The 10,721-nt window shown below is 38.1% G+C and overlaps 1 long non-coding RNA gene across 1 annotated transcript; it reads right to left on the bottom strand.

Annotated features, from left to right (window-relative positions):
• Positions 1 to 1,282: 1,282 nt before the first annotated feature.
• LOC116595262 lies at positions 1,283 to 9,380 on the bottom strand. Its single transcript, XR_004287589.1, has 4 exons — positions 9,336 to 9,380; positions 7,037 to 7,169; positions 1,562 to 1,775; positions 1,283 to 1,479 (listed from the first exon to the last, which is right to left on the bottom strand). It is a non-coding gene; the product is annotated as an uncharacterized LOC116595262 (long non-coding RNA).
• Positions 9,381 to 10,721: the final 1,341 nt, after the last annotated feature.

Genomic DNA, 10,721 nt, shown 5'->3' with positions numbered 1-10,721 from the left:
GTGTGTGTGTGTGTGTTGATAATATTGGAGGGCAGGTGTACAAAACCCCTCTTTCTGAAAGTAATAGAAACATCCAACATCACAGGGTTCCACCCTACATTTCCCCCCTCCCTTCCCATTTTTAGCTTTGAAGAGAAGGGTTGCAACCTGTACAAACTGCTGCAGAAAGACTTAGAGTGACCAAGGCACTTCCTCAGAGTGCTACAGCTAATGACAGTCTTCCTGAGGTGCAACAGCTAATGACAGTCTAAGGTGCTACAGCTAATGACAGTCTAAGCGGCAGTTTTCTCTTTTGTAAGAAACGAGACTGATTTCTATTTGCATGCTACTGCGGTTACTGGGCACACTAGGTGTACACACAACAAACAGTAATAATGTCTGTCTCCTATGATGGTTGTGAAGATTTAATAAACTATCCACAAGTAAAGCACAGAGCGCAGGGTCTGACAAGTAGTGAGCGAGGAAACGTCAATCATCATTATCATCATCATGAATCATGAATCTCGGCAAGAGTCAAGAGGTCTCCACTGTGGCTGATAAAATGATCCAGAGCTCAGGTTTTGGAGTCAAGTAAACCTACCTGCAAATCCCTTGTCCACCATTCCCACATACATGACCTTCAGCAAGTTAGCTAAGTTCTTTAAGCCTTAGTGTCCCCATCTGTAAAATAGGGCTAATAAATTGTGTACCTTAAAGGGTTGCCAAAGGGATTATTTTTTTTTTTGAGATTTTATTTATTTACTTGACAGACAGAGATCACAAGTAGGCAGAGAGGCAGGCAAAGAGAGAGAGAGGAGGAAGCAGGCTCCCTGCTGAGCAGAAAGCCCAATGCGAGGCTCGATCCCAGGACCCTGGAATCATGACCTGAGCCAAAGGCAGAGGCTTTAACCCACTGAGCCACCCAGGTGCCCCACCAAAGGATTATTTTTATATATGTACTTAGCACAGTGTTTTGCATGTCAATACACGCTTTACATACCAATTTATAGTAGGTGTCAACATTACTTGCTTATCTAATACAGTTTTATCATAAGGACATAATAAGAAAGTAGCACACAGGACAAATGTATACCTATTCAGCCATGTATCTTACAGATACAAATTATTTCTATAATCAATTGGCTTAATCAGAAGCACATTCCTTAGTCCTTGAAAATCTTTCAAACGAAGGGATTACCATATCACATAGGAGTTGAGCAAGAGAGCGAGTCACCCATAGAAATTAATCCTGAGGTGAATTTTTAGGAGAAAATTGGATGGAACATTAATGAAAGTAAGCAATCCTACAGTTATAACAAACAATTCCCACGTTATAGTGACTTAATGCAAAATGATTATTACTGTTCAACTCACAGTTCAATGCAATGCCATAGGGAGGGTCTACCTGAAGTCATTGAGAAGCCTGGATCCACCTGTCAATGGACTCCACCACCTTCTAGAGCCTCCAGGTCCTCAGTCGGATTATTCCTACACATCCAGCTGACAAGGAAGGGAAGAATATTGGAGAATCATGCAAGATATTTTAGGGGACATTCCTGGATACGGCATTTATCACTTCTACCTGTATTCCATTGGCTAGAATTCAGTTATATGTTGCCATCTATTTCAAAGGATATTGAAAATTGTAGTCTTCCTGGGAATCCAGAGATTTGATCATCACATGGCACAGTCTGCCTCAGGTGGGTAGGAGGAGTTCACTTCATCTGTCAACCCAATTTAAACTAGTTAAGGGACAACATGCTATCCTGGAAAGTGAGATGTTGATTTTGATGCATCTGGAAAGAGTTAGGAAAAGAAAAATGGGTCATGTCTGTTCCTTTTCTGATTGGACCACTTGTGGAAATGAGAACCTTCTTTACCCCACATACATCGAACACACCGCTAGGTGAGTACAGGGAGAAATGAAAATATAATGCGGAGGTCTTCCAAGTCTATTCTAGATTATTTTAATACAAATACTGACAACAATTCTTCACTTAAATAAAAACATCAGGAACAAATGCTAACCTGGAGTGATGACAGAACAACATGTATAAACCAGGAATGTTCCAGACAAACCAGGGTATTAAGTACATGTAGTTATGCTAACTTTGTGCCCCTTGATAGTCATAAATTCTATAGAGCTTTCTCTTTGAAGATAAGTAATGTATCTATCTTTCAGTGCTCCAAATGGGATTTGTTTATCAAACAGAATCCACTGTGTCTTGATAAAACATCATTGCCGCAGCCTGAGAAGGGGTTTTGCTGAACATTAAGGAATACCCTCTTCCAGAGCTGGTGATCCCCTAAATTCCAAGTGAAGATGAGAGGACACACAGATAGGCTAAAATCAACCATGGTGTTCTAGTTTGGAAAAATGAGACAGAATGCACTTTCAACATTCATGAAGCATGAAGAATGGTCCTAAGTGCAGTCATATAATCTTAATCCCTACCTATACTGCACTTCAGTTGGAATTGTGAGGTGGGCAAAACCACCAAACACCTGTTCACCAAATAGTAGTTAAAAAAAACAGGAGGTACACTCCCTGCACACAATCCCAAAAGTTCAGAACAGTTAACTTTAGGACAAATTAATGAAATTAAAATTTATGCCCCCATAGCAAGGCCTGGTATTATTTATTTCAAGAGATAGTTTAGATTGAAGAGAAAAATACTTTCAAGAAAAAGATATAAAGCAAGCATGCAATTTTGTTGTAGCTTTCAACTGCAGTTCTATCCCTAAAATGTCTCTTTTAGCAGCTTTCAGAGTTAAATCATTATCTGCATCTAATTAAGATATCACATAACTAGGAGATTTCTCCAAATCATTCATTTACCTACCTACTTACTCAAATATTGATTCAATACACATTTGTCAAACACCTTTGGAGAAAAATGGCACTTCAGGTTCTGTAAGTCCACAATATTTTCCAGAAAAGAATCCTGTTAAGGCTGTGGCATGTTCCTTAGATATAGCCAAGGGGATATTCATGATATTTAACAATGGTAGAGCACAGGAACCAGCCAATCAGAATGGCACCTTCTATAGACTGAATATTTGCATCCCCTCAAATCTATACATTGAAACCCCATGACCATGAGGATGGAGGCCTTATGAGTGGGATTAATGCCCAAAGAACTCCCTCATTCCTTCTGCCACGTAATGGTACAGTGAGAAGACAACTATCTATAAACCAGGACATGGACCTCACCAGACACTGAATCTACAGGTGTTTCTATCAAGAATCTCCCATCCCCATGGGGCGCCTGGGTGGCTCAGTGGGTTAAGCCGCTGCCTTCGGCTCAGGTCATGATCTCAGGGTCCTGGGATCGAGTCCCGCATCGGGCTCTCTGCTCAGCAGGGAGCCTGCTTCCTCCTCTCTCTCTCTGCCTGCCTCTCTTCCTACCTGTGATCTCTCTCTGTCAAATAAATAAATAAAATCTTTAAAAAAAAAAAAAAAAAAAAAAAAAAAAAGAATCTCCCATCCTCCAGAGTGATGAGAAATCAATATTCACTGTCCAAGCCATCCAATCTATGGTATTTTTGTTATAGCAACCAGAACGTACTTAGACACACCTCCACCACTCAACCAGTAAGAAAAGATATAGCTAAAGAATACAATGTGGCCACTCCAATACTTATCAGCTGAAAAAACCCTGGAGCAACCTTATTTCCTGAGAATGGTGAAGACAGACCTTTTTAACAGCTAACGCTTCTGAATGCTGTGGTAAAAACAACAGTAGGTTGAGCTGTAGTATAAAAAGTCCTCCTGTATCACTTTCTGAAGAACGTAAATATGTGAATTTACATTTCATTCCATTGTCAACTCAAGATGAAAACTAGAGAATTTACTGGGTGCCTACTGTATATAAACATGGTACCCATATCTTTCTTTTATAATCTCTAATTCTTACAACAATCTTATAACTAACCCACTTTGCAGATGTGAAAGTAGTTTCTGAGAGATTTTCTGTTTTGCTGAGATCACAAATTTAGCTCATGGTGGTAGGTTCAATAGCAGATCTGTCAAGCTCAGGTCATTTTCCCTTTGCTCTAATTCCACTTTGGGAACTAACTTCTCCTACATGGTGTTCACTCTTAGGAGGAGTGTGAAATTGGCCAGTCCTTTCCTACCCAAGGAGTAGACATGATCCAAGCAAGGTTTGATGAATTACAGAAATGGTCACAATCATTTTCCACCACCATCCCTATATCCATACTACTTTGCAATATGAATTTTGCAGCTCCTCTAATCAGGATCTAAAGTTTATTTCCCTATCCTTTAAATCTAGGCTGGCCTTATGATTTGCTTTGGCCAACAGAATGTGGCAGAAGTGACACTGTGAAAGTTCTGAACATGGGCCTCAAGAGACTATTCATACTTCTACACCACTCTTGGATCCCTGCTCACCTGTCATGTCAACAAATTCTTGCTAGCCTGCTAGAGGATGAGAGACCACATGGAGTAGAAACAAGTCATCCCAGCTGAGCCATCTTGAAAGGACCAGCTCTCAATCAACATAGCGGCTAATAGAAGATGCATAAGTCAGCCAGGCTCAGCTCATTTGGGCCTGCTCTGGATCTGCATAAGTGTTCAGCTGAAACCAGCTCAAACTGTCGACCTACAAAATCATGAGCTGTACAAATGTTTTAAGCCACAAAATTTCAAAGTAGTTTGTAACCCAGAAAAACCAAACCAATATGCAAGGATGAAAAAGACCTACGATGAATCCCAGAGGGGGCCCGTGACAATATTTTTAACTATGTCTTGCTGCCCAGGTGACCAGATCTCCCCTGATTCTTTTCCTCCCCTAGCCTGGCTCTCTAACATTATCTTTGATACTGTGAGCCTTATAAATTCCTGTATTCTTGTAAGTTCCTTTTGTTTAAGTTTGTCAGAGTTTCTGCCAACCAAAAAAATCTCTAGCTTATCATATAGGCTTTCCAAACTCTTCAATTGCTGCTGAAAAACTGAGGCCAGAGAGGAAGTTTAGTTATCTGCCTAGAAGCGTGCATCTACTGACAGGCAAATGCCAGGACCAGAATCTAAATGACCTAACTTAGATAGCAGGACCATTATCATCGTACAAAGATATCACCCTAGTCATGAAAAAAACCAACTTAGTATCACCAAAGTAAGTAAGGCTACTGGTGGCCAAAAAACAATCACTTGACACAATAACATTTTATTCTCATGCTTCTCACTGGCTGGTCATGGATTTTTCTGGTGGGGTAGTCTTCCCATGTACTCATTCAAGGACCCACGCTTCTTCTGTATTGTGGTTCTACACCCTCTAAGTCTGAGGGATTCCTGCCATTCAGCCAATACATGAGAAAAAAAGAAAAAGAGATGGTTCATAAGAGGGTTTTGTGAGCCAGGCCTGGAAGTAGCACCTATCACTGCTCTCAGATTCCACTGGACAGAGCTCAAGCACATGACCACATCGAGCTGTAAAGGAAATATAGTCCCAAAGATGAAGTGAGAACACAGATATGGGCAAATCTTTGCCACAGATTCTTAGCTGGTTTTATACAGAATCACTTAATCACTGAAATTAAACACTTTCCAGTCCTTGGTAAATGACTCCATTCTGAAATATGACCAATAAAAGGCACACCCACTTTCATTTATTGTTGAATAAAAGATAATGAAAAACGTGGCTCGTGCATCAGAAAACCCAGAAATTGAGATCCTTACATTTGCTGCACCTTGCTAGAAAGAAAGCTCTAAAAGAGACCAGACACCCAGTTCAGAATATACTACTGTTCCACCACAATATTCTGTACTATTTCCATTCCTTCTGCAAAACAAGCCTAGGATTATGGGGGCAGGGATTCTACAAGTAATCATTTGCCTTCCTTTGTCTGATGAACAGCAAGTTCAGCTGTTTACCAACCACTAGATTACTCTTCAGATTTTGGCATTATATTTGAATCGCTCGGATATATTTAAGGAAAAAATATTTCTCTGCTTTGCACCTCCCCAGTGGATTTCTTTTTCACTTTTCCAATTTCATAAGAAAGTCCTCAGGAAAAATAGAATTATAAAAGTATCAAATTAACAGATGAGATGAGCCTACATTTTTCTTTTCCCATGATACATTCTAAATACAAAAAAAGAAGAAGAAGAAGAAGAAGACTAGACAGAAAGTGAGACCCATCCATCCACATTCCAAGACATGCTCCAGTTACCCAATCACTGTAGAGCATTGCCAGGTCACAGAGACCATGATTTGGACAAGAATGCACCTATTTCTAATATATTCTAGTTACTTAGTTTATACTGAAGACTCTGACCAGCCATTAAGTATCCAATGGACTTTGCCAAGAAACCTGCATGGAAGGTTCTGTGGCATCTTATTTGCTGTAAATTAGAGCACTTTGGACCACAGAGCAAGCCTCTGAACAGCTGCGATTACAAAACAAAGCCCTGGAATGCATATTCTCTCATTTACTGTTTTTACATTTCTCTGTTGCCAAAATATTTGGCTACCTTTTCTTCCTCCCCCACCTCCAGCTCTTTTTTAAGGACAGGGAAGAAATCTAATTCTCAGAAAATGATTGGTTTTCAAAATATGCTAAGCATTTGGACATTTATTAGAAACAGTTTTAGTTCCTCATTAATCTAAAGCAAATTATTATTGATTTACAATGGATAACTCATCTGATATCCTTCAGACAGTCATTTAAAAAATGGTCTGGGCATTAAAAATGGTTTAATGTCTTTCTGGCAATAGCAGCTAAATTCAGTCAATGGCAGCCCCTTCCAACTGGATGAAAAATAGGCCATTCTCACTGTGTGTTCTGCTCACTTTTGCCTAAGTGTTCCAAATAACCCGTGTTCATATGCATTTATTTTCACATTGGGTTCATTTATCAGCGAGCTCCAGATATTCCATTCATGCTAGAGTGATTTTCAAAGTGGGAAAGAATTCTTGTTAACACTATCATGTGCTTAAACTGGACATGTTTTGTTATAGTGAGTTTTTTACTATAACTTGTGAAAGTTTTTACTGCCTTTAGGCAATCTCAATGAGACCAGGTTGAAGCCTACCTTGCACTTACTGGCTGGGAGCATCAGATCTTGAGTCAAACTGCCAAGCTGAATTTCTGGCATCCACCACTGAGCAACTTACTTTTGGTAAACCTCAGCTCTCTCCTCTGCAAAATGGGAATGGCAAGAGCATCTATAGCAAGAATGAAATTTAGATGAGGCTGCTAATTCTATCATAGCACCAGGATTAGAGATTTTCTATTAATATAAGAGTTCTCGAATAGAGATTTCTCTATTAATACAGGCTATTGGCACAGGACCAAGACTATTAGTAGGTGAATATTAGCAGCTTTACCTGCTCCTTGCTCACTAAAAAGGACTATGCTTTGCCAGCTTCCTCTCCCCCAGAAAGGTTCAGCCTTGCCAGACTATAGCAAAGGAGGAGGGGCGGAGGGAGGACATAGGCCAACACAATTTCAGGAGTTTTAAATAATAAATAGGCACTGGTGTGGTATGTGAGGAAATTTATTGAAAGTTAAAGGGAGATTTGATGTTATGTTCTTACAGTATGTTCTTATGTTTATGGTATTCAAGAAATGCAAGTGAAAGATGTGAATATTTCTAAATTTCTTTTTGAATGCTGGTTTCTGTGTGTGTGTGTGTGTGTGTGTGTGTGTGTGTGCGTAACTACTATCCTGATTGGATAGGACCACTTGGATTATTGAATTGAGCGTATTTACTATATCTACCATTCTTACTTAGTGTCATTACTTAGTATTATTATATATTCTGATTTGAATTGGCCTCTCTGTCCTTAATCATTAATAGTACCTTGCTTTCACTTTCAAAAATGTACTGGTTTATACAATAAAATTCATGATCACCCTCCCACTACTGCTGTTGTCACTGGTGTTATCACTGCTATTACTTTTTTAAATCTGTAATTGAAATAATCAATGAAAATTATAAAAATTTACATCATCTATCTGTACTTGGAAAAATATTTTTTCTTAGATTGTTATGAGCAAACAAATTAGTTCTTCAGACAATTAAAGCATGTCAAAACTCACTTGCTCTATGAATGTCAACTTCTAGGTAAAAGTGAAATTTTAGATACTATCTGACCCTAACTTATCCAATTAGATCATTCATATACCTCAATGACATCTCCCAAATAATCTTTCCACTGTAAAGTCCCTTCCTCTTCATATCTTAAAAAGACAAAAGGCAGGTACCAAAGTTGGGCTACTACACGTTCTTAATGTGGATACTTTGCCCATAAGAACACAGAAATCTAATTTATATGACAAAGCCATTTATGCTTTCTATACTTTCAGGTCTTTAGACACAACAAGAATCTTTGCAGCAGGAGCAGATATCCTCCCTAAGCTTAATTATCGACCTCACAGGACTCATTTTAGAAATGAGTAATTACTTGTTCTTTAAAAATTAATCAGGACTTACAATAGGCATAAACTGGTCAGCAAATCCACTAGGGAAGGAAGCAAAAAGAATAGGCTAAGTCACAATTAGCATACCTGTGAACTTCATGCCCTATGTGTTAGCTTTTCCTTCCTAAAAGATAAGGTTTAAAGTAATTGAAGAGGCAGTATTTCCATTTTGTAATGAGAATCTTAGGATGCCAATTACACAATACTTATTGTCAAGCCCTTAAATTTAATGATCTTTCTAAGACATAAATGAAGCATATGAAGATGCCATTATAGGAGTTAGTTTTAAGAGAAAGAGGAATCCATTATGAATCTCTGAAGACAATTATAGTGAAGTATTCATTGTTCTCTACTTGGAAATTGTTACAAAAACATTTTTTTTTAAATATTCTTTACAGGGGCGCCTGGGTGGCTCAGTAGGTTAAAGCCTCTGCCTTCGGCTCAGGTCATGATCCTAGGGTCCTGGGATCAAGCCCCACACCGGGCTCTCTGCTTAGCAGGGAGCCTGCTTCCCTTTCTCTCTCTCTCTGCTTGCCTCTCTGTCTACTTGTGATCTCTGTCTGTCAAATAAATAAATAAAAATATTTAAAAAATTCTTTACAAAAGAAATAGTTTAAGATGTAATATGGACATGTTTTCAAGCCAAATGGACACATTTCTACCTTGAAGGAGGAGGACGGTGAGGATAAACATGCAAATAGAAAAAAAATAAGTATTTGCTGAATGAGTTATTCCCATGTTCAGCTTGGTGGCAGTGACTTTTTACAGCTCTTTCCACTTTTCAAGGTTTCCTCCATCTTCCTTGGATATATAAACCAAATTTCTCTCTTTCTCAACTTCCGTCTACATTTCCAAAATGTTTCTTTGGCTTTGGTACTCTAACACCCCTCAATAAATGTGTTCACTACCTTGGGAGTATCTGTGGTCATATAATTCCATAATCATATTCGTAGATGATATGTTGCAATTCATTTAAGCTGGACTTAGCGCTCAGCATGAGCTCACAAAGATGTCCATGACAGTGGTCAACAATGACTTCATCGTCTAAGGATGAATTCAGCAGCTTTTCACCATCTGCAGAGGGGAGGCACATTTCATTGACAAACAGAACCTCAAGGTCAAAAGAAATCCTAAGAAATCAAGTGCCTCTAAAATCTGAAAATAACTGATTTCATAGATCACTATGGAGCAAGAGATTGAAAATGCTTCTTCAGCTGGCATTATCATAGAAAAACAAGAACTGAACATCACTTTCTCGAAGTTATAATGAAATTCCTGGGGCAACATACCAAAGTGAAAGCAATGTGTACAAAGCTGCGTGACTTTGTACACATTGTACACATTCTTTGTACACATTCTTTAGTCAGCTGAGTGACTGACAGAAATGTCCAAATTCTGATCTGCACACACTCTATTAAATATGATCATATCTATTAAAAATACAAATCTATCTGCATAATCACTTTCAATTCTATAGCCACTTTTATCTCCTAAACCATGTCCAATTCCTTTTCCTTCATATTTCATTTCTGGAAAGGTTTTGTTAACTGATTTTGTTCTGAGATGCTATCACTTTATTGTCCACTAGGTACACTCTATTTTTATTTTTTAGACTTGTTATGACAACATTTGAAGGACAATTTCATTATGCTAAGCTGCATTTTTCACTGCAATGATTTTCTTTCCGTAACTTGTCTTCCTAAAATTTTCAAATTATTTTTGGGCCCTTGTCATAAAATCACATCATTTACCTGACAATCTTTGATATTATTACATTTCCTCCAATATGCTTTAGAAGCACAGCTGAATCATCCCTGCTACCTCTAGGAAAATACTGCAGAACCAAACTTAGAAATTTGTTCTGGAAAAGTATCTAGTACCCTTCAAAAATGTATCTAGTAGCCTTCAGGTTACCTGTCAAAGGGACTTCATTCATATTTGGTTCAATGGTTTTTTGGGTTTTTTTGTTTTGTTTTGTTTTGTTTTGTTTTGTTTTCTGCTTCCTGAAAGCTTATCTGGCAAGTTAAATGTTGAAGAGGGTAGAGAAAAAAAATGTAGGTAATAAAAAGTCAGCATCCAAGAGAAAAAAATACAGAGATGATATGGGAATATAGCTGTGCCAGATGAGAATGAGCATAAAATTCTAAGTACACAGAAAATTTATCTTGGGGTTGGGTAGAGGAAAATAAAGTTTCAATAAGAAAAAATTATTGTCAAAAAATAAAAAAAATTAAAAAAAACTAGAATGAATAGAGAACATCCATTAAAAAAAAAAGAAGAAAAGAAAAAATTAT

This window comes from Mustela erminea, chromosome 7 (assembly GCF_009829155.1).
Source record: "Mustela erminea isolate mMusErm1 chromosome 7, mMusErm1.Pri, whole genome shotgun sequence".
NCBI lineage: Eukaryota > Metazoa > Chordata > Mammalia > Carnivora > Mustelidae > Mustela > Mustela erminea.
The sequence above is the reverse complement of the archived record's forward strand: the minus strand, read 5'-3'. Positions and strand labels throughout refer to the sequence as shown.